Below are 27,342 nucleotides of genomic sequence, written 5' to 3'. Positions count from 1 at the left end.
GTATCAAATCAGTTTTGGCTCCAGTTCTCATATCCATTCGGCCGTGATTAGGAGAGAGAACTAACGGCGGGACAACCACTCATTCCTAATGGTCCCGAGAAAGTTGTAAAGGCGGCTTATATCAGAAAGACCTACTATCGCGTTATAACGACGACGCTCTCTCCGCAGCAGTTCGTTTGGGCGCGTTCTATCGCCCTTTTGCATTCTTAAGAATAAACTAGGAAGACTAGAGCCTGCTATATAACCTTACAGTCTCCTCGTAGCACTGAACGCCCCGTTATTGAAGAGTATAAGTTTGTGTGTGTGCGTGTGTGTGTGTGTGTGTGCGCTGCATCCCCAAGAATTGGGTGGCACATTGTAATTTTCGGAAGTCTCGGGGAATTGGAGCATCAGCGGCCTTATCCTTGCGGGGGTTGAAGGCGTCGCAGGGATCTGATCAGAGTTATGGCTAAATTCTCGACAGAAGGCAGACAGCGGCCGAAATATGCTTATTATCAAGTGCTTCCAGCGCCCAACCCACCCTCTCCCCGACTGCTCTGCTGCCGTTGCTGCTGCTGCTGCTGCTGCTGCTGCTGCTACTGCTGCTGCTACGGACCGCCTTTACTCCAACCAACGGCTTGCTGGGGGCGGCCATCTTAACGCCAATTGGGCTAAATTGTTTCTCTGTGGGCCTCCTTAAGTTCACGTTCAGTGATGTGTTTTTGGAATGACGCCGCTGCTTCTAGTGCCGCTGCTGGTTTAGGGGGGGGAAGGGAGTTGGGGGTGGTGTGGAGGAGAAGGGAGGGATGGGGTAGATGGAGTATGGACGGAGGGGATTGGTGTAGGGGTTTATCTGAAGGCCTTCTTCTTATCCCTCTCCATACTCGAGAGGCTTTGCGTATTCTTTCGGTGGCCGTCGTCATAGAACTAATGTCAGTGGATTTTTCTTTCTTTCTTTCTTTCTTTCTTTCTTTCTTTCTTTTCGTGTTCTAGTCTCAGCCATTTTTCCCCGCGTGTCCCCATCTCGGGAACCTCTTCGAAAGCAATAACAAAAGCCACTAACGACGTCCCCCCACCCCCCATTCTCCTTGGCCTCACCGGCCGACTCCAATGACACATAACAATTAAGAACTCGCGCGCGCCTTCGGAGGCGCGCTTGAACAAACTACCATTTGCATGTATTAAACGCGTATCGTACAATTAATTCGCGACGACCATATTACTATTCCGTGAGCACACGTCAGTAACGGCTTAGCTCGGAGCCGCCAGAGCCACATTGAGCCAAGGGAGAGCGTCCGTTGAGCGATTTAAGCGTAAATTATGAGACAATGTGACGGCAGTCCATCAGGTAGCGTCGCCATTTCTATGCTAAACAGGAACGTCCAATAACACAGCATAATACTGCTACTGGCAGCGACGGAGGCGCAGGCGGTAGTGGTGTGATAGTGTGGTATGATAGTGAGGGGTTCTGGGGAAGGGGTAGGAGGGGGGAGAGGGGGGAATGTACAGGGACGTACGTATGCACGTACACACACTAGTCTAAAGCCTTGGTGCCTTTTTTTCCAGTCTCTGAACTCGAAGTGTCACTCTTCTCCCCGCGTTAGTCTATTAAGCAGCGCTCTCGCGCGCGCTTTTCATTGTACTTGTGCTCTTTTGAATACAGCATTTCAACTCTTAGAGAAGTCGTTGCTTATCCTTGAAGGCTATAAAAAGTGAATGGGCTTTATTATAGGATCGTATCTATATTTACTTTTTTATTTCTTATTTTGCATGGTAGGGGAAGTGACATAGGCTAAGCTGTTCAAATCTAGATCGGCCACTGCAATGAGAGAGAGAGAGAGAGAGAGAGAGAGAGAGAGAGAGAGAGAGAGAGAGAGAGAGGGTATAATATTGAGGGATGTCATACTGTGTTGGAAATTCAATGATAAGGGGTGATAATTTCTTTTTAAAAAATCAAGCATAGTTTAGAAAAATTATGGAATCGCATATATAATTTACATACTTTCATGAATGCATGTTTGCATATACAAATACATAATTTTTCTTAGTAGTTATAATACTTACAAACAATTAATGTAAATATGTTTGAATGGATGGCTATGGTTCCACATGAGATTGTCAACTTCATAAAACTGTTACATTTTATTTATCAACAATGCTTTTCTAATGTATTTGTAGTCGCCTAGTAATCTTAAGCCTCATTTATAAACTCTTCTTTCTCTTTCTGAATGGAAACATGACGAGTTGAAAGAATCATAACCCCTCTCTCTCTCTCTCTCTCTCTCTCTCTCTCTCTCTCTCTCTCTCTCTCTCTCTCTCTCTCTCTCTCTCTCTCTCTCACGAACTTTGTTGATCAGCTACTCACAGAGCCCTAATCAGGCTAAAAAAAATAAATCGAAGATAAGAACTAGGACAGAATATTGTTATAAAATGCTTCTGTTTTTAGAAAGTAGTCAGGATATAGGGGTTAGATGCTGGGTACAAATTGAGTTTTGAATTAAATTAAATATAGAATTTAGGCCAAAGAACAAGTACTGTGACCTACGAGGTCATTCAGCGCTGAAACGGAAATTGACGGTAAGAAGATTAGAAAGGTGTAACAGGAGGAAAACCTTGCAGTTGTGGAAAGTAAGATGGAAGAAGAGAGTATGAAAGGAGGTACAGTAAAAGAAACGAAAGGGGTTGCAGCTAGGGGCCGAAGGCAGGCACGCTGCTAAAAACCTCAAGTAATGCTTACAGTGCACCGCATAAGGTGCACTGACGGCGCTACTCCCCTACGGGGGTTACAAGTTGAGTAGATGATAAATCTTTCTATAACTAACTTTTTTTTTTACTGAAAACTTCCTTTTGAGACGAAAGCAAATGTATTTTGTGTTTGTGCAATAAATACACCGATATGCTCATGTTTAATTTTCTTGCGTCTGTCAAAAAAAAATTCATGATAGATTATGCAAGATGCAAACGAGAGATTGCATGCAATGAAGAGATAAATCACGCAGTGTGTGAAAGTGTTTTCGACGCAATGCTGATGAGCCCTTGGTGAAAGTATTAGAAGCTGCAAATGTTTTGGAAGTCTTTTTCGAACACAGGGATCGTGTTTGGTTCAGGAATGGAAGGATAGATAGGGAAATGACTATTTAATTCTAAACCACCTCCTAATGGGGATATATATATATATATATATATATATATATATATATATATATATATATATATACACACAGTATATATATATACTGCATATATACATTCATATATATAAATAAAAGATATTCTGTATATATATATATATATATATATATATATATATATATATATATATATATATATGTATATGACTTTTTATCATATATGACTTTTTATCACATCACTGTGATTCATATACAATCAGTAAGCTGATTATATATATATATATATATATATATATATATATATATATATATATATATATATATATATATATATATATACACATATATATATATACATATATATATGCATGTAATTTATGCAATTGCGTATTTGGAAACGAGGCGTGATTGTGCTTATGTATATAAGAATATCGCGTGAATTAATCTCTGTGCATATTAATTCGTAAAGATTCATTTCTGTGATTGTACCTTTTCTATCTATCTATCTTGTAATCTATATCAGCGTGTACGGCCCCTTCCCTTTCATTTTATCTCTCCCACTGCACTCCATCACGGAACCTCTTAGAGCTATCTCACAAGCCTTCACCGCTTGCACTAAACGTAGCATTAAACAGTGGATAGAAGAAGACTTCGAGAATCTATGGATCTCGCGCGCGCACTTTCATTATCTGGCTAAGCAGCGTCTTCTTCAGATAGGGCTGAGCTATTCGCCTCCTCCTCCTACGAGAGAGAGAGAGAGAGAGAGAGAGAGAGAGAGAGAGAGAGAGACCGACCTCCAGACCATTAATAGAAGGAAGTCCTAATCAGCTGGACAACGACTGGTGGCTTGTTAATCCGATCCGAATCACGCAGCTGCTGGGATTGGGGAGGTTTTTTTTATTTTTTTTTTCATTTTATTCATGTGGTTATTGTTTGTGTTGTTGTTGTTGTTGATACATGCTGTTGGTTATTTAGCGTTGCCGTAGGATATTTATTAGTGTTAAAACGGCCCTCTTTTTTCATAAATGAGAATTGTTACACTTTTCGTTATGCACAGACACAAACACACACAAATGCACAAGCACAAACACCCACAAATGCACAAGCACAAACACCCACAAATGCACAGACGCACACAAATGCACGAGCACAAACACACACAAATGCACAGACACAAACACGCACAAATGCACGAGCACAAACACACACAAATGCACAGACACAAACACGCACAAATGCACGAGCACAAACACACAAATGTACAGACACAGACAAATGCACGAGCACAAACACACACAAATGCACAGACACAAACACGCACAAATGCACGAGCACAAACACACAAATGCACTGACAAACACGCACAAATGCACGAGCACAAACGCACAAATGCACAGACACAAACACACACAAATGCACAGACACAAACACGCACAAATGCACGAGCACAAATGCACAGACACAAACAAACACAAATGCACAGACACAGACACAAATGCACGAGCACAAACACGCACAAATGCACAGACACAAACACACACAAATGCACGAGCACAAACACACACAAATGGACAGACACAAACACGCATAAATGCACGAGCACAAACACACACAAATGCACAGACGCAAACGCACACAAATGCACAAGTACAAAACACACAAATGCACAGACACAAACACGCATAAATGCACGAGCACAAACACACACAAATGCACAGACGCAAACGCACACAAATGCACAAGTACAAACACACACAAATGCACAGACACAAACACGCATAAATGCACGAGCACAAACACACACAAATGCACAGACGCAAACGCACACAAATGCACAAGTACAAACACACACAAATGCACAGACACAAACACGCATAAATGCACGAGCACAAACACACACAAATGCACAGACGCAAACACACAAATGCACAGACGCAAACACACAAATGCACGAGCACAAACACACACAAATGCACAGACGCAAACGCACACAAATGCACAAGTACAAACACACACAAATGCACAGACACAAACACGCATAAATGCACGAGCACAAACACACACAAATGCACAGACGCAAACACACAAATGCACGAGCACAAACACACACAAATGCACAGACGCAAACACACAAATGCACGAGCACAAACACACACAAATGCACAGACGCAAACGCACACAAATGCACGAGCACAAACACACACAAATGCACAGACGCAAACGCACACAAATGCACAAGCACAAACACACACAAATGCACAGACGCAAACACACAAATGCACGAGCACAATCACACACAAATGCACAGACGCAAACGCACACAAATGCACGAGCACAAACACACACAAATGCACAGACGCAAACACACAAATGCACGAGCACAAACACACACAAATGCACAGACGCAAACGCACACAAATGCACAAGCACAAACACACACAAATGCACAGACGCAAACACACAAATGCACGAGCACAAACACACACAAATGCACAGACGCAAACGCACACAAATGCACAAGCACAAACACACACAAATGCACAGATGCAAACGCACACAAATGCACAAGCACAAACACACACAAATGCAGAAGCACAGTGTTCCATTCACTTTTCTCTCGCGCGTCCTCCGGCTCTTTCTGCATAGATATTAAGGCGCTTCCATTCCAATATCTTTTTAACCTAGCCTCTAGACAACTAGCTTATATTTTCCACACTGATCACGAACCGTTCATCTCCCGTTCTCTGTACGGGCTCATGCCATTTCAGAATAACTTTGAACCATCCAATTATTTATTTTTTTTTTTACATCACCATTTCTATTTTTACACAATTTCAGCCTTTCTTTTTTCCACACATTAGGCAAAGATACATATTATATAAACAAAATCAAAAATCTGTAGCAGAAAACCTCTCCAACATTAAGCACTCGATATTCCTTTGCGAATGACTCATCAGCATTAGGTCAAAGTGTCTTACACACACTGCTTGTCTATTTTTGCTTCCTGAATATTTAGGCCTTTCCCTTCAAGTGTCTCTTCTGCTCCATCTTCGCAACGCTTTGCGTGTCTAATGCCCTCTTACCTCCAAATATTTCTCATTTGTACATCCTTATCTACAACCTATCGTCTCCCATTCTCTGTATGTGACCAGACCACCTTGGAACACATTAATCCGTTTCTTTACGTACACTAATCTTTTACCTGGCTTTTTTTTTTTTATTTAACTTTCACATATCTTCTGAATAAAGGAGAAATGGCTCCTTTCATGATTTACAGCTTAGTTTTCAAATGCCCTTCTCTTTCAAACACTCTTCAAGCCTGTTAACCCAAGAGAAGTGGCTTCAGATGTTACCCTTCATGTTTAGTTAGGAATTCGGGATGAGGGCGTTAGACCTATACCCCTGCCTGTGAGGAGAGGACATGGGCTTGTGTATTGATGATGTCTACTCATGAGTTTTCAGAAAAAAAAACTATTGTACCGGCTTTGTCTGTCCGTCCGCACTTTTTTCTGTCCACACTTTTTCTGTCCGCCCTCAGGTCTTAAAAACTACTGAGGCTAGAGGACTGCAAATTGGTATATTGATCATCCACCCTTCAGTCATCAAACATACCAAATTGCAGCCCTCTAGCCTCTGTAGTTTTTATTTTATTTAAGGTTAGAGTTAGCCGTAATCGTGCGTCTGGCAACGATATGGGCCAGGACACTACCGGGCCGTGGTTAAAGTTTCATGGGCCGCGGCTCATACAACATTATACCGAGACCACCGAAAGATAGATTTATTTTCGGTGGCCTTGATTTTACGATGTACAGAAAACTCGATTGCCCCGAAGAAACTTCGGCGCAGTTTTTGCTTGTTCTTATCAGCTTCCCGTCCACAGTATTGACAAGACTCGGCCTTGCTTCAATTCACTGACAAGGAACAACGGAGTCAAGGCCTGAATGAGGAGAAGGGATGGATGCATCGAAAATTTATTGTTAAATCTTATCAGTTCCTTCGGGGATCAAAACAAACAAGTAATAAATGCGCCGAAGCTTCCTCTGCGCAATCGAGATTTCTGTACAGCGTATAATCAAGCCACCGAAAATAGATCTATCTTTCGGTGGCCTCGGTATAATGCTGTATGAGACGCGGCCCATGAAACTTTAACCGCGGCCCGGTGGTGGCCTCAACGATATCGTTGCCAGAGGCACAATTATGGATAACTTTAACCTTAAATAAAGTAAAAACTGCTGAGGCTACAGGGCTGCAATTTGGTATGTTTGATGATTGGAGGGTGGGTGGCCAACATACCAATTTGCAGCCCTCTAGCCTCAGGTAGTTTTCAAGATCTGAGGGCGGACAGAATAAAGTGCGGGCGGACAGACAAAGCCGGCACAATAGTTTTCTTTTACAGAAAACTAAAAAAAGAGTCGTAATGGAGGAAGTTAATAAATGGAGAAAGAATTTGATAAAGAGCGAGAATCTGTCAGGAGAGAATGCAGTCCAGTGTGGATGGATGTGCATTACAAACATTTGTTAACTAAGGCATAGACAGGATGGAGAAAGATCGGTATGACGCAAGAGAAACTGAAACAATATAAAATTGAGGCCACTGGCCAAGCACTGGGACCTATGAGGTCATTCAGCGCTGATAATTATGTTGAAACAATTTTAAAGAGAGGTTGGAAAGTAAGATGGAAGAAAAAGAATATGAACGGAGGTAAAGTAAAAGGAATGGAAGGGGTTGCAGCTAGGGGCCGAAGGGACGCTCCAAAGAACCTTAGTAATGCCTACATTGAACCGAATAGGGTGCACTGACTTGACGCAGGAGAGGCGTAATGCAAATTTGAAATTGTTTTTGGAAGTTAATGAAAGTTTGAAGAAAGAGAAAATGTTAGTTGGTGCTTTTACAAGCTTGGTGATACGCTGCCATTGGTTTGGGGATGATAAGGGAAAATTTGTATCTTCGGAAAGTAATTGTCAGTCTAATGGTTTGAAATTTGGCTCACACCAGTCACTTTATTTTCACAAAGATGAGATGCATGAAACTTTCTGTTTGATCAGTCAAGACATTTTGTAGATTTATTTATTCATTCGTTTTCTTGTTTAGAGCGACTTAACCACTTTTAAAATGAAGTATTTAATTCATTGTATCCTTTCCTGACCAACAAAATCATATCGTTTGTAAAATTCTCTAATCAATTGATGCGAATCAGTAATTAGATCTTCTGCATATTTTATACAAAAACCTTCTAAAACTCTTTCCCAGAAATTATAACTCTTAGTAACAGTTTCGTAATTGAAGTTCATGACTCATAATTGTTCTCCAAATAATCATTCGAATCGTAATTGTTCGTGAGAGTAATTCAGTAATAATGGTATGACTGACATTTATTTTCCGCTGAAATCGCTCGCTAATGATTCTTATGCGCTGTCATTTTCATTAACTGACGCATTATTATGGATTCCGTGATCTCTTTATGTTTTCTTCGAATGTTATGTTACTTTAATTTGTAGTAATGAGTCACTAGTAAGTTCCACAATTTTTCATCTTTTAAAATTAGTTAGCTTCGGCTCCAAGTAACAGGTTCATTTATGCACGGGTAAATAAATTTTTTACTCCAAAATCAGCGTCATAATATAAATCTTTTCTCTCAGCGTTTTTCTCTCTATGTTTCACTGTCTATCTGTCTGTTTATCTATCTATCTATCTATCTATCTATCTCTTACTCTGGTTAATTCCAATATTGACCAAGTGATGCAATTATGACCTTATTTCGCATAAACAAAATGCCGACTGGAAGAGTGCTTATAAACAATACTCTGGTTGAGTATCTTCAGCTGATTCCAGTTGGGAAAATAGCAGCTGAATAACTTAGGGAATAAAAAAAAGCTTCTGGATACCATTGGTTGTAAAAGGGTGTGATCAATAATTGGCCTTGCTGGTAAGCTGCTTAAGGGACTCGGACAATGCAAAGAGAATACAGTTTGATGAGGTATCAAAAACTTCATGACATTTTTTTTTTATCTTGTCGTAAAATAACTTTTGTTTTCACCGTCACTCTCCGGGCAATCATTTTAAGCGCCTGAAGTTCTGACTTCTTAGTTTTCTGTAAAAGAAAAGTATTGTGCCAGCCTTGTCTGTCCGTTCGCACTTTTTTCTGTCCGCCCTCAGATCTTAAAAACTACTAAGGCTAGGAGGCTGCAAACTGGTATGTTGATCATCCAACCTCCAAACATCAAACATTCCAAATTGCAGTCCTCTAGCCTCAGTAATTTTTATTTTATATAATGTTAAAGTTATCCATAATCGTGCTTCTGGCAACGATATAGGATAGGCCACCACCAGGCCGTGGTTAAAGTTTCATGGGCCGCGGCTCATACAGTATTATACCGAGACCACCTAAAGATAGACCTGTTTTCGGTGGCCTTGATTATACGCTGTAGCGGCTGTATAGAAAACTCGATTGCGCCCAAGAAATTTCGGCGCATTTTTTACTTGCTCTTATGTGATTTCAGAATGATACGAGAATTATATATTTGTGATTTTTTTTTGTAAAAGACGTTGGTTCAGCCTTTACACAGTATTGAAAGTTAGTTCTCTCTCTCTCTCTCTCTCTCTCTCTCTCTCTCTCTCTCTCTCTCTCTCTCTCTCTCACACACACGCACATTCATGCACAATCATCCATTAGATGAAATTACGAGATTACCTTCAATTTTGTGTTTTAAAATGTCTGTCATTCATCACTTGTTGGTGTTTATATTCTTATGACATATTTCTTAAGTAGTTTTCAACTAATCCTGCTATGCAAAATTTATTCTTATTTGCAAGAAAGCGTCCGGCATGACAGCATACTGTACATACTTGTAAGGCAGCTGCTGTCAGGCAGTCAGGATGGTCAATTTTGATGAGATTATGAAGGAGTTTGGATAAGTTTCCCACCCAAAATGAGACCATGATGCATTTGCAGAAGTTGTCATATCAGCTGTTATCATTTTATATCTTGTGCTAATTTTTCTGCATTAAAGGTAAGGTTTGTGACTACAGAGAAGTCAACAGTCATAGCTAGACTTCGACTATTTTTACATCTTTTGCTATTTTTCTCCAGATAAAGTAACTCATAATATCTACAATTCGCGCTATTCGTCAAGAAGGTGCACCGATGTCTCACTGGCAAGGACCAGAGGTAGTTTGATTCCTTTAATGTAAATTTTACCTACCAGTAACCCTGAGTTTTGCTGTATTGGATTGAATATAGAATTTAGGCCAAGCACTGGGACCTATGAAGTCATTCAGCGCTGAAACGGAAATTGACAGTAAAAGGTGAGAAAGGTGTAACAGGAGGAAAACCTCGCAGTTGCGCTGTGAATCAGTTGTTAAGGGAGGGTGGAAAGTAAGATGGAAGAAAGAGAATATGAAAGGAGGTACAGTAAAAGGAGTGAAAGTCTACTGTAGGCATTACTTAAGGATATTTGCAGCGTGCCTTCGGCCCCTAGCTGCAACCCCTTTCGTACCTTTTACTGTACCTCCTTTCATATTCTCTTTCTTCCACCTTACTCTCCACCCTCTCCTAACAATTTATTCATAGTGCAACTGCAAGGTTTTCCCTCCTGTTACACTTTTCAAACCTTTTACTGTCAGTTTCCATTTCAGCGCTGAATGACCTCATAGGTCCCAGTGCTAGGCCTTTGGCCTCAATTCTATATTCAATTCAACCCAATTCAAAGCAAAGCATGTTAGAATATGCAGACGTGAGCTCCTGATCTGGTGTAAAGTTGGTCTCTGACACAGGAGCATTATATCTCACTGAAGATGTAGGTGCAACGTTTATATGGAAAACCTGCTTTTATTTAGCATTAGAGTGGCGCTAAGAAATTTTAGAATGCTACTAGGCCATGTTTATTTCCACCCTATTTTCGTCCCACTACAGTCGACCAGCTACTAATCCCTATTTCACTGCTCAGGTCAACAGAGGCTCTGGGTTTTAATGATGTTCATGAATATCGATTGTACTCTTTTCGCTTCTTGCGAGGCAAGTGTCTTAACCACTAGACCACTGGGATAAAATATATAAGTATGTATATATATATATATATATATATATATATATATATATATATATATATATATATATATATATATATATATATATATATATATATATATATATAGAGAGAGAGAGAGAGAGAGAGAGAGAGAGAGAGAGAGAGAGAGAGAGAGAGAGAGATAACTTTAACTGATTAAATTTTGATCAAATCAAACCTTACTATCTATCATCGGCCTAGAAGGAAATTATTTTCAGGTCTTTATGAAAACTTTAGCAGATCAAGGAGACGTTTTAAAGGAAGTTACAGCTCTCTCTCTCTCTCTCTCTCTCTCTCTCTCTCTCTCTCTCTCTCTCTCTCTCTAACGAGTGAGTGGGAGGTGACCTGGTGTTTATTTATCACTAATAATTGTACCCAAGCGCATAGTATTCCTTAGCAAGTGAAGTTAATTGTTGACAAAAATATGACCTGGTTTCTTGACATTAGGTATATAGACAGCGACTTGTCCCCTTTTGGTCCTGCCATTAGTCCATAGTAAAATACTGAGGTCGCACAAAGTTTGACCCAGTAAGGTATCGGGGTTTCGTTCGGCGTTACTTTTCACTTTCCTTTTGATATTATCGTCACATATATATATATATATATATATATATATATATATATATATATATATATATATATATATATATACATATATATATATATAAATATAATGCATATATATATATATATATATATATATATATATACTGTATATATATATATATATATATATATATATATATATATACATATATATAATATATATATATATAAATATAATATATATATATATATGATATATATACATATATATATACCGTATATATGTTTGTGTATGTGGGCTACATATGTTTGTGTACATATGTATGTATGTATGTATGTATGTATGTATGTATGTATGTATGTATGTATGTATGTACTGTATATATATATATATATATATATATATATATATATATATATATATGTATATATGTATATATATATATTGTGTGTGTATGCTTCATTAAATTAGTAACCACTTCGCTCTTGTAAAAGAAGTGTTAAACAACAATACCAATTGAAAAAGTAACATTCTCTCTCTCTCTCTCTCTCTCTCTCTCTCTCTCTCTCTCTCTCTCTCTCTCTCTCTCTCTCCGTGAGAGAAATGAAATATGTATTGCATTCATTGCGTATATTAAACAGGAGCCAAGAGAGAGAGAGAGAAGGGGGGGGGGTTAGAGAAAAAGTTTGGAGTCGGATAGAAAAATTTACCCCCAAATTTATCTGTTCATTACACTGGCCACACTTTTTCCCCCCTCCTTTCCTTTCCTTTTTTTTTCGTTGATGAAATTTCATGGTTCGTATCTTGTGTTAATAACGGTGAGCTGTAAGTTAGCGAGGATCGTAAGTGTGAGAGTCGTAAGTAAACACGCCTCGTAACTTCGGTCGGGTCGTAACTAAGGCGACGATGGTCGTTACTCTCGCACAACCACAACAACTGAAAAAGGAGAGAGAGAGAGAGAGAGAGAGAGAGAGAGAGAGAGAGAGAGAGAGAGAGAGAGAGAGAAGGAAGGAAGGAGGTTGGTCTTCAAGAGGTCTTGGTGGAAAGGGGGAAAGGATGAGACAGAGGGAAGAAGTCACACGTTCTTCCTCTTCCTCCTCCTCCTCCTCCTCCTCCTCCTCCTCCTCCTCCTCCTCCTCCTCCTCCTCCACCTCCTCCCCCTCCCGAGGGAGCTCCTCTCCTTGTAAAAGTGGTCACCGTCTCGACGAAATGAGAATTTTCTTTCTCCGCCCCCCTCCCCTCCTCCCAAAACATTTGATTTTTATTCATTTACATCCTTTATTTCAGCGTCAAAGTCACGTGATCTTTTTTTTACTCGGCATTGCAGATATTCCAGTTAATGCCTAACTTCTTTATCATCTTTTATCTCATCAGAGCAACGACGAATCGGTTTAATCTTATCGTACGAAAAAACATAAAAAAAAAAAAAAAAATAAAAGAAATGCGATTTCGGAAGAACGCCCCTAATTGCCGCGCGGAGGTTATAGGCAGAACAAAGAAAACGGCTTCTGAAACACACAGACACACACAAATGTTGTAGTGGGAACTGGAGGAAAATCATTATCATATCTGCTTCCTCCTCCTCCTCCTCCCCCCCTTCCTCCACCTCAGCCTCCTCCTCCTCCTCCTCCTCCTTATGTTGTAAAGTTCCTCTGTACCTAGGTTGTGCCAGCGAGGGATAACCACGAGTTTAAAATGCTAATGTCATTTGTCTAGCATGCTCTTAATGCTCCCGGATAGCGTTTAATGTTATGTAAACGGCCTCGCTGTTAATTTCAAGATGGGGACACTGGTGTATGGCTGCTCTGAGAGGTGGATGGCCACGGCGATAGTGCTGCTGCTCTGAGCTGCTGCTGCTGCTGTTTCTGCTATTCCTATTCCTTCTGCTATCGCTGTCCTGCTGCTGCTCCTGCTGCTACTTTAGGCGATGGAAAGGAAGAGGTGCGCGCGCGCGAGAGAGAGAGGGCGTTATGGGGCCCCCGTCCCATAAGAAGGTAAAGCTTCTTCTGGATGGAAGAGGGGCTTAGGGGAAGGTATAAGGCTGAGAGGCCGCCAAGAGTTAAGATTAAAAAGGCCGAATCGGAAAGGAGAAAGTCCAGAGGAAGAGGAAGAGAAACGTCATTTGTGAGCAAACGGGGGAAGACGCTTGATGTGACAATGTTACTCTCAGACGTGATTGGACACACCGCCGGGATTTCGTCATTGGCTTTAGAAGTAATTTCTGCCAAAGATTGTTTTAAAAGGTCCTCTGAATAAAAAAAAAAATATAAAAAAAAATCAAGAATAATAATAATAATAATAATAATAATAACAATATAATCATAATAATAATAATAATGGAAGTTTTCAGAAGTTTTACGAAAAATTAATGGATAACCCAATAACGCGTAAGTTGAATAAGGGCTTTAGCAAATTGTGCCGTATCCATCTATCTTTCTGTTGCAATACATACATGTACATGCAAATTTAAATCTTTCTGAGGACACCCCAACACATTATATATATATATATATATATATATATATATATATATATATATATATATATATATTTATATATATACATATATATATATATATATATACTCTGTAGTCTTCAGCTTCTTTCCAGAAAGATTTCGTACGTTTAATTCATCGTGAACATGCGTAGTTATAGAATACACTAAAGGGCCTTGCTCTGCATGATGAGCTTCCACAGGACAGAATATCTGCATAAGAAAGGAGGAAAAACCAGCAACTGTTTATTTAAAAATGAACATTTGATGCCAATTGTCCGCAAGTTAAAGTTGAATATAAGTAAATAAATGGATCGGTTAATAAGGAATCACAGAAGCTTTGCCCGAATGTACCTCCAGAGTACATGACCTCTCACAAAGATTTGAGAGCACTGGCAATGATATGGTCACCACTTGACTTTCAGCAGGTGTACACTATGTGGCACCAGTGATAAGGAGCGGCTACAAACAGTAGCGTAGATGCTTAATTCAGTTTTGCAAAACATAAGGTAGATGTTGAGCTTCCCAACTAGCAACAGAATAGAATAGAATAGAATGTAGAGCTTAGGCCAAAGGCCAAGCACTGGGACCTATGAGGTCATTCAGCGCTGAAACGGAAATTAACAGTAAGAAGGTATGAAACGTGTAACAGGAGGAAAACCTCGCAGTTGCACAGTGAATCAAATGTTAGGAGAGGGTGGAAAGCAAGATGTAAGAAAGAGAATATGAAAGGAGATACAGTAAAATGAACGAAACGACAGGGGTTGCAGCTAGGGGCCGAAGGCACGCTGCAAAGAACCTTAAATAATGCCTACAGTGCAACGCATGAGGTGCACTTACGGCACCACTCCCGTACGGGGATGACAGCTTTCTATTGCTTAAGCGTTTTGGCCGCATCAAGTTTAACAGTGAATGAGATACCTGAGAGGTATTCGACTGTAGTGTGGTAACAAGGGCGGAAATGGTATGAGGCTAGCGATTTCATCCCAAAATAATTGCTAAAATTCAGAAGGATGGCACTTTCTGGTATAACCACCCTCTTAGAGGAAACAAAGTCGTGTTTGTGTGTGTGTGCAATCTCCATTGATACACAGAGGGACTGTTCCCTCAAAGGTATGCGACCTAATAGTATAGGAAGACCAGAGATCTTACTAGACCTAAGATGGAGCCAGAGAACACATTCTAATTACGTGTCCCTCCTTATCAAGAAAGGAAAAGAGTTCCCGTGAGGCATAAACGAGCGACGCCAAACGCCTTAGCCTTCAGAGAGAAGAAACCTTGAAATTTATTCGTCCTTTTTTTCATATTTCCTCCTCCTCCTCCTCCTCCTCCTCCTCCTCCTCATCCTCCTCCTCCTCCTCCTCTTTTCAGAATAGGGGGAAGACACAATCTCATGGGAGACATCTCCTTCCAGGAGTGGGATAAAATATGCAAAGAAAAACTCCTAATTGTTCTCGTGGGAACATAAACACAGCTGGAATGAGTAAAATGTCTTTATTAACAAGCACATAAAAACCCGTAACGAAGGAGAAAAGACGAGTTGTTTTTCCTATGCTTCCAGCTTATGGACTTCCTGAAAAAAAAAAAACCACCAATTAGCTGGGACTTACTGTTGATTATATTGGTATTTATTAGGGATACTGAACTTCGAGATGCATCGAGTTCATAAATTCATATTTTGTTTGAGATCTTTTCGTGTCCCGCGATGTGAAGTTTGTCCAACGATAAAAGGAAAGTGGAAAAAACAATGTCTCGGGTTTCCTTAAGTTCTCGTAATGAAACTTTTATTAACTAGGTGACACAATCTAGTCGTGATACTTTAATGGTCTTATAGTCTTAAAGATAAGTTTGAATTGAAATCCTAACAGCGCAAATATTTTATAATTACAGTGCAATTACAAGATACGTTATAGCCCCGATACTTCAGAGGGAGCATGTACATAATAATAATAATAATAATAATAATAATAATAATAATAATAATAATAATAATAATAATAATAATAATAATAATAATAACTGAAAGAGGGTAGCCTTTCCATTCGTAACTTTAACTTGCAAGCTTTAGATAATGATCCATTCTGTCTAGAGATGTTTACCGAAATCTAATTAGCCTTTAGATGATTCACACGAAATTTAGTTTTTCTATGTATGTGCTTTCTGAATAAAAAAAAAGTATAAAATTTCGTGAGAGGAAGCACAGTTTGAATGCCCATTAAACATAAAATAAAAAGTTAAGGGAATATAAGGCAAATATTCAAAAGTTTCGGAGAAACTGTAAACATTCTGACACATCCAACTTCTCGTGAATTACTGAGAGGCAATACAAATTAATAAATGTTTTAAATAATAAATATGCCATTTAACTTTTTAAAAATTAAAAAAGTGGCTTTTTTAACCATTAAATTCATATAACCTTATTTCATAAAGAGCGCATGAAGTCACACTGAAAAGATACATTTACTTAGGCTATGCAATTTTTACTTTGCTCTACCAAATATGACGTCACAAAATGCCAGACAGTAAAATATAGAAACTATTTTCCATTTTTGTATCAATTTAATCAAGTCAGAAGCCGTAGAATACTGTGTAATTACATATTGCAAAGAAATGAGTTATGTGTACGTACCACAGTAGGTTATGATAATGTTACAGTAGTGTAATAAATTGTAGTAATAAATTGTACTCGTATGATGAAAATGACGTCATCAGGTTTTCTAAACTGCGTGTATTTGAGTGTGCTCACTACTATAAAGGATTGTCCGTAGCTAAAATCTGATGTTGCTATTACTAAGTCATCGTAATCAACAAATTATTCTATTCAGGTTCTGAAAAAAAGTGGATCTACTAAAAATCAGTAAAGGGATTGTTACTAGGCCCGTAGTACTACGTTTATCACTTTTCCCGCTCAGATTATATAGATAACCATACACATTTTAAACAGATCCAGAGCTGTCAGTGTATCAAGAAAAACTGCACCAAGCAAGTTTAAAAAATGAGAAAAAAGCATTTAAGAACGTGACAAACTTTTTATATTATTTTTATAGACCTAGGTCACGCCAATACTTTCACTAAAAAAAAGTATAGATGAAATAACAGCGCTATCCGCCACACGAAGAGAAGCGGCATATCTCTTGAAACGACGATAGCCATTTTATTACACGATCGTTTATTTCCGTCTCGTATAGCTCTTCGCTCTTGTTATTAAATTTCTGGTTAGTTTCACATTTTTGCTTCATTTCATCTTCTCTCGTAAAACTGAAAAAAATTTGTCTTGGTTTGTTTCATTGACGTCACCAGGGAGTTGTCGATTGCATTAGTTCTGGTTACGCTTATGAAACACCAAGATTTAGGCTATACAGTTTTTAAGTTTCATTTTAAAAAACTGCTAACATGTATTTGTAAGTTGTATGTGCAAAAGCGTTTTTCATAAGTCTGTTATACCTCCAAGGATAAAACACTGCTAATTTTCTCTTTCAACCACTCCTAATGCGTTGCAGTTAGACCTACAAGCAGGTATTGGCACCGCAGGACCTGGGGCATGCTATCCGAAATTGCCGGACGTAACCGTTAAACCTCTGTTTCTCAGCTTAATCCCTAGTCGAGATCGATGTTTTCAGTGAGCCTTTTACAGATGTCATTTTAAGGGCTAGATGACTGGCTAGGTAATAAGATGTTACACGTAGGCAGAGTCCAACTTCGCTAAGGCTGTTTCACACTGTAACATCACGCCACAGACACATCACGTCACGTCAAAGTACGTGAGAATTTCTTACATATGATCAAATGGACGTGTTCACACCATCACGTCACGTCACGTCAGCATCAAGCACACGTCATCCACCGTCATATCACGACACGTTTTCTTGGAAAGAATATTTTGACATGACGTGACGGAGCTTATGCAAGTCTCATACCGCTTATCTGCGAGTCGCTGCGGTTGGGCTCGAAAACTGAACGGGATTGTGATGGATAGTGTGAATACTAGGCACGGCTGATGGGACGGTGACGTGACGTGATGGTATAATGCGAATACGCTACTCTTAAAATGACCCTGACGATACCGATGCGAGTATTAGCATCGTCTTCGCTAGGACGATACCAATTAGGGCAGCACAGTGTCGTTCCATTTACTTCATTAGTTTTGTTACGCCTTACATTATCATACAAAATAATTAGAGTACTGTAACAGTTGATTAAAATCCTCATACTATGGTACAATTAACAGAATTCTTAATCAGTTATCAAGTGCTTTGTAAAAAAAAAAAAATAATGAAAGTTCCTTATTTAAAAATGGAGGTTCATTTCTGACAGGCAGTATTGGGGCATACTTCATCAAAAACAGTTTTTTAGTTATCTGTAAAACTATTGTGTCGGCTTTATTTGTCCGTCCTCAATTTTTTTTGTCTGCGCTTTTTCTGTCCGCCCTCAGATCTTAAAAATTACTGAGGCTAGAGGGCTGCAAATTTGTTTGCTGATCATCCACCCTTCATTCGTCAGACATACAAATTGCAGCCCTCTAGCCTCAGTAGCTTGTATTTTATTTAAGGTTAAAATTAGCCATAATCGTGCTTCTGGCAACGATATAGGACAGGCCACCACCAAGCCGTGGTTAAAGATTCATGGCCCGCCGCTCATGCATTATTGTACCGAGACCGCCGAAAGATAGCCGTATTTTCGGTGACCTTGATTATATGCTGTACAGAAAACTCGATTGCGCAGAAGAAACTTCGGCGCATTTTATACTTTTTTTTTTTCTCTCCATTCATGAGCAACAAATGTAGCTCTTATTATTTCTTTACACAACCAGGATGTTCGTCAGTCTGCTTAATACGTTCAGAGTATAGGCACAGGTAGATGCAACGTCAGATGACTTATTCAGTCAAACTCTATTGCTCGTTCGTCTTACTGAGCTTTATTTCTCTTTTATGTTCTTCATAAAATGAAGCTGCATTATTCTAAGTGACTGATTGTGGGTTCCGTGAAACTAAATTTGTTCACCTCTTAGATTCTGTGCACCTGCCTTTTTTAGTTTTCTCTCCTTATCACCTGAGTTTACTTCGCTTCACCTGTTGAAATATACTTCCTATGTTTATTTTCTAATACTGTATTCGAGAAAAACTCTTGTTACTTGATATTTGTTTCATCTTTTGCTTGGATTGAAACGTAAAATTTAGGCCAAAGGCCAAGCGCTTACCTATGAGGTCATTCACCGCCGAAAATAATGTTGAAACAATTGTCGGAAGAGGGTGGAAAGTAAGATGGAAGAAGGAAAATATGAACGGAGGTATGGTAAAAGGAATGAAAGGAGTTCCAGGTAGGGGTCGAAGGAACTCTTTAATGAACTTTTGAGTAATGCCTACAGTGCACTGACGGCACTACCTCCCTGCTGGCTCTTAAATCTTTTTACGGGGGAGTTATGCTCGTTACTTCTACCATGGGGGTACTTTTTTTTTTCCTGTCTGTCTGTCTGTCTGTCTGTTTGTCTGCTCCAGAGAACAATGCTTCGTTTCCAGTGTGCATTTGAATGTGCTTTTAATCCAGAAATGTTTAGCTCTTCGTTGGTTGTTGTTGTCATTGATGTTTATGTAAAGAAAATGGTAGCTTCCTGCTGTTCGTTAACGAAATCGTAAATAATGCCAAATGTTTGTGCAATTTTGCCCGTCGCCTCGACGAGGGCTTGAAATTTTGTATTCCCACAACTAACAGATTCTTCGTCAAGTGGAATAGAAAATAATATTTTTTCCCTAGAACCTCTTAGACTAATAGGTCTATTATATCGTATTTTTAAAATGTTTTTAGTTACTGCATCGACGGTGATTTTATCATTGACCATATGTTTCAGCTAAGTATCAAGAAGTCAATGATAAAATCACCGTCGATGCCGATAACTAAAAAGAATTAAAATAACATATCAACACTGCCGAAAACAGGGACGATATTGCTTTGAATATGAACGAAAAAGTAAATCTTTAGGTAAAAAAAAAATAAAACGTGAATCCAGCGATGGATTGTGAATGGATGGTGATGAATATTTTGCTTTCCATATGTCTTTGTCGATATACTGATGTTAAGAGAGAAATGTACTATAGTTGAATAGGCCTACGGTCTTCAACGGGCGTTACACACCTCCTTTCTCAAAAGCAGAACCAAAGATTTTACAGCAGACTGTGCGCTTTCGTTATCACGTCACGCGAGACAGTTCTAAATCCTAAAACTGTTGCAGGGTACCAAACATTCATAAAAAATTAGAACCTTAACACCATCCTTAATTTCAGTCAAAAAACCAATCAGTTTCGAGTCGAAGATTTTGTTGTCATCAGGAAAGAATATCAGATATCGAAAGAGAGCAGTGTTTATGTATTTCACGTTTGTGTGAGTGTTTTTTTAGTTTTCTGTAAAGGAAAACTATTTGCCGGCTTTGTCTGTCCGTCCGCACTTCTTTATGTCCGCCCTCAGATCTTAAAGAATACTGAGGCTAGAGCATAATCAAAATGACGCATGTTGGGTACAATTTACTATGGAATTGATAACTGTGAAGTCAAGAAAAAGTTTCTGTAAGACTGTAATTACAATTTGGAGTTGAAAGATCTACTAGTAGACATTTGGAAATATAAGTAAATTCACTGAAGCTCGCTTGTTGGCGCTTCCTTACAAAACTAAATAAATAAAAATGAATGAAAAGTCTTCTGCGGCATTAGCTTTACAGCTCCAACTTGTCAACTTCGTTTCCTCAACGTATTTGCGTCTTTTCAGGCATTTTTTATTTAAAAAAAAACTCCTAACATTTCCATCTCAACAGATCTGTGTTTGCTAAGACAGTTGGCTTTTGTTCTGAGATATCAGGCAAGCACAAACCAAAAGCTACGCAACGTTTTTATTTACTGAGTTCCGATATGTATAGGAATAATTTGAAATGGTATAATATTTATTTGGTTGTCGGTTTTCCTTTATGTAGAACTTTTGAATTTTGGCATTTTCAAAGCAAATTATGTTATTCTGTACATGATGTTTTAGACTGCTATGAAATTGTGTACACAAAGAAACGTGCCAGACGTGGGCAAATTCTGTACAACAAAATATTTCTGTTCTTATTCCATGAAAATGGAGACACTCGTAAGTTCGGGAACAAAATATTGTTTATTTTCTCAGGAAAAAATTATGCTGTTCGGCATTTTATGGGGTCGTTCCCATTAACAACAACTTAACGTATCTGTTTCAGAGCAGTTCAGTCATGTTGAGGCATCTGCACTTCCGCGAGCTCAGATCAGTGTCAAGTGTGGGATCACAGACGTTCTGCAGGCCAGTTTTGTCACTTCTGGTAAGAGGTAGGACTATTGTGAGGCCAACTTCGATTAAACACTTCTGATGGTTTCTCAAAGTTCTCACAAACTGCCAGTTTGATTTAGCTCTAGAAAATGCCGTCTTGTGGCCCTGAATGACCTAGAACTTGAATAACCCAAAGTGGCAAATATTTGTGCCCCATAAATCACCGCATCCTTATTATCTTTCCATAATGTTTTTCCATCCCAGTTAAGTTCGACCTCAAACTACACTTCATTACGAATATTGCTACTGAATGTGTGTTTAGGACACTGAAATTTTATTTCATTGCTGGTAAATCTAATTCAATTTTTAATTAGACAACAACATTAGTAGGATACGCGTGATTGGTCAGTCGAAAAGATATATAACTTACAAAATGAGTATACTTTACCAGTTGTCAGGAATGAGCTGTATCTGAAAACGGTCAAGTCCTCTTGGAGTAAAAACTATCGCCGTTAACTGAGAATGTAATTTGTGATGTGTCTTTTTCATAATTTTGTATAAATGTAAATATTTCTTGGTAACCTGAATCTCAACCAGTATTTTGAAATTTCTCAAGTTTCCTAATTCCATATTGCTAGAGGTGTCAAGTAGTTGAAAAATGTCACCGTGTGACCACAAGAAACCCTGACTTTCACCGTCGATATGAAATCAGTCTTGAAAAAAACCATTGATAGTTTTGGGTGCTATGCTAAACTACCGGTATATCTTGTCAGGTAGGTTAACAGACAGAGACATACAGACACTGACAGACAGCAGCAAGAGGTAAGAACGAACGGACATACACCACCGTGAAGAAAGAGCGCGGAGGTAAGCGCTACCACTCGCAGAAGGTGATGTGTGGGAATTAACGAGGGAAACGGCACTTGGAGTTTTGGAGAGAAAGCGAAGAAGTAATGAAGAACCCAAGACGCAGTAACATTAACGAAAATGGGGGAAAGCCGGGAGGAGGGGGGCGAGTAATATAACCATGAGGAAGCAGAGGAGAAGAAGAAGAAGAAAAGTTTACCATGGTTTCAAAAGAAAGAAGGAAGGAAAGATAAACTATTATATGTGTCCGGAGGTGGGTAGCAGGAGGGTGACTAAACTTGCGAATGGCTACCCCAACACACCACCCCACCTCTCTCTCTCTCTCTCTCTCTCTCTCTCTCTCTCTCTCTCTCTCTCTCTCTCTTCCTATTCCAGCAGAGAGAAAATAAAAGTAATTGGTATGTGCTCGCCGCTTCACTGCGCCTGTAAAGCTTCTGATAATAACGATAACACTTTTATTATGGCGGTGCACACGTACATACCAGAACATTATCCCGACTGTTCTGTGTTCCAAATTTCACTCTTCTTTTTTTATTAATCTTATTTTCCTTCTTTTTTCTTTTTTTTCTTTAATGTTCCTTTTTATTATTGTTATTTCGGGTTTTTAGTATCATCCCTCTGTTTTGCATATCTGAAGGTTTTCCTTTCATTTCCTTTTGTACACAAGATTTCTTTTTTTTTCTTTTCTTTTCTTTTCTTTGTGACTTTGGGTGTGATATTAGGAATTAAGTTTTCTAGGGCGTAATTCTTACAAGTTGTATATCTACCCTTAAAATTAATGCAATTGTAAACAAAAACACAAAGCATCAATACACACACAGCAAAGATAAGTTAGCCGGCTCTGGTCAGTACTTGGGTGGGTGACCAAGAAATACTAGATGCTTTTGCCACATAGCCACTGGGTAGGGCATGGGCCTAGCAATCTTAATTCATAAATAGTTGCTAAAAATGCCATATAAATACACACACACGCACGCATATATATATACATATATACAGTGTATATATATATATATATATATATATATATATATATATATATATATATATATATATATATATATATATATATATACATATATATATATATATATCATTCCCCTCTAACTTGCTGTGGCTTCAGAGACAAAACGAATTCAGTGGTCACTGCCACATTCATATTTTAACTGCTAAATGGTAGATATCATTATTAAGTACAACAGGAAAAGCGTATTTCTAGATTTTCAGACAGTAAGACAGATGACATAAAGATTGACAGGGGAAGAGCAGTGTGCTTAAACTAGATAAAATTTTGTTAAGAAAAATTGATGTGACAAGCTTAGAAGTATACAGTGACCTACAAGCAGCCTATAATAGAATCGATAGAGAAAATGTGGGGTAATTATCTATGTGTGTTTTATATATTAAATTGCTGAGAGCAATTAGAAAATTTCTGATGGAAGCGAAGCGTCTACTAGAACAGATAAATGACAGAGTGGCTGGTTTGGGGTAAAAGTGACTCTCAGGCATGGGTTGTTTTGTCTCCAAGGTTGTTCATTTTCATTAAGGATGGAATGATGTGAAAAGTCAAATAAATTATAGTAGATATAGGTACAGGGTTTTGGGATGAGAAAATAAGTTTTGCAAGCAATACAACATTGACTGGGGATATTAGAGAGACTTTCCAGAAAATAGTGGAATAGATTGAAAGTGTCCACAAGAGGAGAAAGTTAAAGAGTAAGTGCAGTTTGTGTTATGGGGTCTGACACACTGCAGTGTAGCCTTCTGTGTGAGTGCATGAAGTTGCTAAGACTGACAGTTTCGGCACAACGTGTACATCCATGATTCGGCAGCTCGAGTGTGTACGTGAACATGAGAGTTGTCTTTTCGTTCTGGAGTCAATAAGTCACCAACCAGAGACTGGGCTAGTTTCTTGAAAAATCCATCGTGCCCCAGCTGAACCAAACAGTAAATTATGTATCTGGTGGTTAGCCAACTTTTGTATGAGAAGGGCATAGGTTAGCAATATGGTTCCCAAAGGACTTGCTAAAAAGCAACCCTAACTGGAAAAGGCGTACAGTAAAACAAAATATGTATGCATGTGTCACGTAGCTGAATTTAGTGCCTCAGAAGATCTAGTCCAAACTTTGCCTCGTAGGACGTGTGTTGAGGCGATGCTTGAATGTGGGAGTCAACAGAAACACGAGAGAGAGGGAGCGCCGCTTTGGAAATCAGGCAGCAAGAATGATTTTTGTGGAGGGTATTGGTTTTATGCTATTGCAGGAAGAAAATACGGAAAGAATACAGTAGATTACAAAAACTAGCGTTAGAGAAAGTTTGGAAAAGGGAAATTTTATACAAATTTTCAACAAACTAGTTTTTGGAAATTAGAGTGACTTCGAAATTTCACTCTAATGTAGCTAGCTACATTCTACTCATTGCTGCAGTGAGTAGAATGCATTCTACTCATAGCTGCATTCTACTCATTGCTGCATTCTACTCATTGCAGCAATGAGTAGAATGCAGCTATCTGTTCTACTCATTGCAGCAACGAGTAGAATGCAGCTATCTGCTTTCTACTCATTGCTGCAATGAGTAGAATGCAGATAGCCGCATTATATTCATTGCTCCAAAGGATAGATTGCCTCTTATTCATCAGCGTTCGTAGTACCTGGGAAACAAGACAGTAATAAACTACATAACATAGTGTAACAACACACACACACACACACACACACACACACACACACACACATATATATATATATATATATATATATATATATATATATATATATATATATATATATATATATATATATATATATATATATATATATAAACCATTTTGGTTAGCTGTGTTGTTGTTATGCGCTCATTTCATTCTTTAAACGTACATCTATTTCTCCTGGCCTGACCTATTTTTTCGTATCTCTTTCAAAATAGTGAGCTTGGTGAATACTGAGTATTTTATATATTTAACCCTGAGCAGCTCTTCATTTTCGTTGCCACACTTATACCTTATACCTGACTAGTTTCTTTTATTAGAGTTTTTTTTTAGACATTCCTTGCACGCTATCTGAACAGATCTAGTTTCTTACAAACTGCAGGATTACGTTGAACATTTTTTAGTACTGATTCTGAAAAATCCACGTATAAGCTAATTTCAAACCTTTATAATACTACGCCAATATAAGTATCATAACTTACTCATGAGATAAACATTAGTATTCATTGTACTCTTCTGCAGCTGTTTAGTTAATGTTGCATAATAATTAGTGTAATCTATATCCTATAAATAGAGTATCAATTTACACCAAACATGGACTAAAAACAGTGAATGTGCTTATTTCAAAATCTGATTTCTAATGATTTCAGTTGTGTACTTAGATGCTTGTTCGAGGCCAAATAATCTTTTTATTTTTTTAATCACCAAGATAATACTTTAAAAATTACTAATCTGTAATGTAGGCTTCCATATTTATTTACACCAGACGTAGGCTAACAGCTGTAAACATGCTAATTTCAGATTCTGATTCGGTAATCCTACCGCTTAGGGGTCCAAAATCACTGCTCCCTTGTGTGTGTTTAAGTTTTCTTTCCCATCTTCAGTTTCTTCTTTCGACAGATCTGCAAACAGAAGTACTGTGTATTTGCTAAGAAAAATTGGCATTTTATCTGCTTACAGAAGCAGAGACTATAAAAAACAAAGGGAATAAAGCTCTGCACCTCATGCGAATTTTGTAGTGTGGCCCAGGGACCAGGTAAGAACCTGGCACGGGCTATTACTCTTCAGCAGCCACTTTTTGATAAATCGGAAAAAATTAACAGTTTATTTGCTTACTGAAGTAGATACAGTATACGATTTTCTCAAAATTCTATGGGTCCGTATCCCTTAAGACATGTTTTTGTTTATTTACGTTCCCCCTTTGTTCCTTTTTTTTACAATCTCTGCCTCTGAAAGCAGATAAACTGCTCGTTTTTTCATTGTTTTTCATTATTCAATAAATATTTGATAAATCTATGTGTTGATCTTGGCTTTACGTAATGCAGTGAATTTGGACTCCTAAACTGTAGGAATACCCCGAGTTCTAATGATTTCGGTTCTGTAGTTAGGAGATTACGTGAGAGTAAATACAGTGGTTTCTTCACAAATATAGCAAAAGTGAGAGACAATACTTACGAGGTAAACTAACATGATATTGAGGGTTCCAAGACAACGGGCGTCAGTTCCTGGAGGAGAAGTACATCTTGTAAACAAGGTTGCGAACGTCGCTTGGGAATTCCTTGTTCCCGACGTCAAACAGATCTCAGTGATAACCACGAGTGAAATAATAGAGGGAAAGGCCTCAATCTGTGTTTCACAGGTAATTTGAATTGCAATTGCCTTAGACAAGGAGTCCAAAAGGGAAAACAAGTGAGGTTAGGATATAGCTTAGGCTAGCCTGTTCTAACAATTTGGCAGGATGTAGCTTCTTTTCGGTTATTAGGCTGTTCTACTTGAAACCATTTTTTCTTTTTTGTTCTACCAGGATATGATTTTCCTTTACCATTATTGGTAGAACTAAATAGTAGCTCCGCGGCGGCGACTACCTTCTAACTTGACTTTTTCCACAGTTTTTTTGGTTGCTAATTATGGATTTACCTTCAATTTTTGTCGCACGGATGTAATTAACCTGTGATTAAACCCTGAAGTCCGTCCAACAAGGGGTTTCCATACGCGATCTTCACAAGACAGAGCACGGCTACGTCTGTTCAAACGGTTTGTATCCCGTCCAGCAGGTGCAATAACTTAACGTATGGGTAACCCTATAATAGGTTTCCTTAACCAATCCCTACTTGAACATACCCTGATGCAGAACCATTCCATGACAACAACATGGGCCAGTACCAAACACGGCGAAGGGATATTCCATTTGGCTGACAACAAACAAATGCACCACCAGTATCAGAAGCCCTAAAAGTGTAGCTTTTAAAAAACTAGTTTCTAAGTCTAAATGAAAAAATTG

At 38.6% G+C, this 27,342-nt stretch overlaps 1 protein-coding gene across 4 annotated transcripts in view; it reads left to right on the top strand.

Annotated features, from left to right (window-relative positions):
* Nucleotides 1–27,342, top strand: part of LOC136829500 (SAP30-binding protein) — a 458,698-nt gene that overhangs the window by 410,705 nt on the left and 20,651 nt on the right. The window contains exon 1 of one of the 4 annotated variants that reach the window (XM_067088283.1): nucleotides 21,462–21,539. The exons of 1 other annotated variant lie outside the window; for it this stretch is intronic. The gene's annotated coding sequence lies outside the window, so the exon portion shown is untranslated. Of the gene's footprint in view, nucleotides 1–21,461; nucleotides 21,547–26,539; nucleotides 26,701–27,342 lie in introns of those variants that run through there. 2 more of the 4 variants (XM_067088282.1, XM_067088280.1) reach the window with 2 other exon arrangements.

This window comes from Macrobrachium rosenbergii, chromosome 44 (genome assembly GCF_040412425.1).
Source record: "Macrobrachium rosenbergii isolate ZJJX-2024 chromosome 44, ASM4041242v1, whole genome shotgun sequence".
NCBI lineage: Eukaryota > Metazoa > Arthropoda > Malacostraca > Decapoda > Palaemonidae > Macrobrachium > Macrobrachium rosenbergii.
The sequence above is the reverse complement of the archived record's forward strand: the minus strand, read 5'-3'. Positions and strand labels throughout refer to the sequence as shown.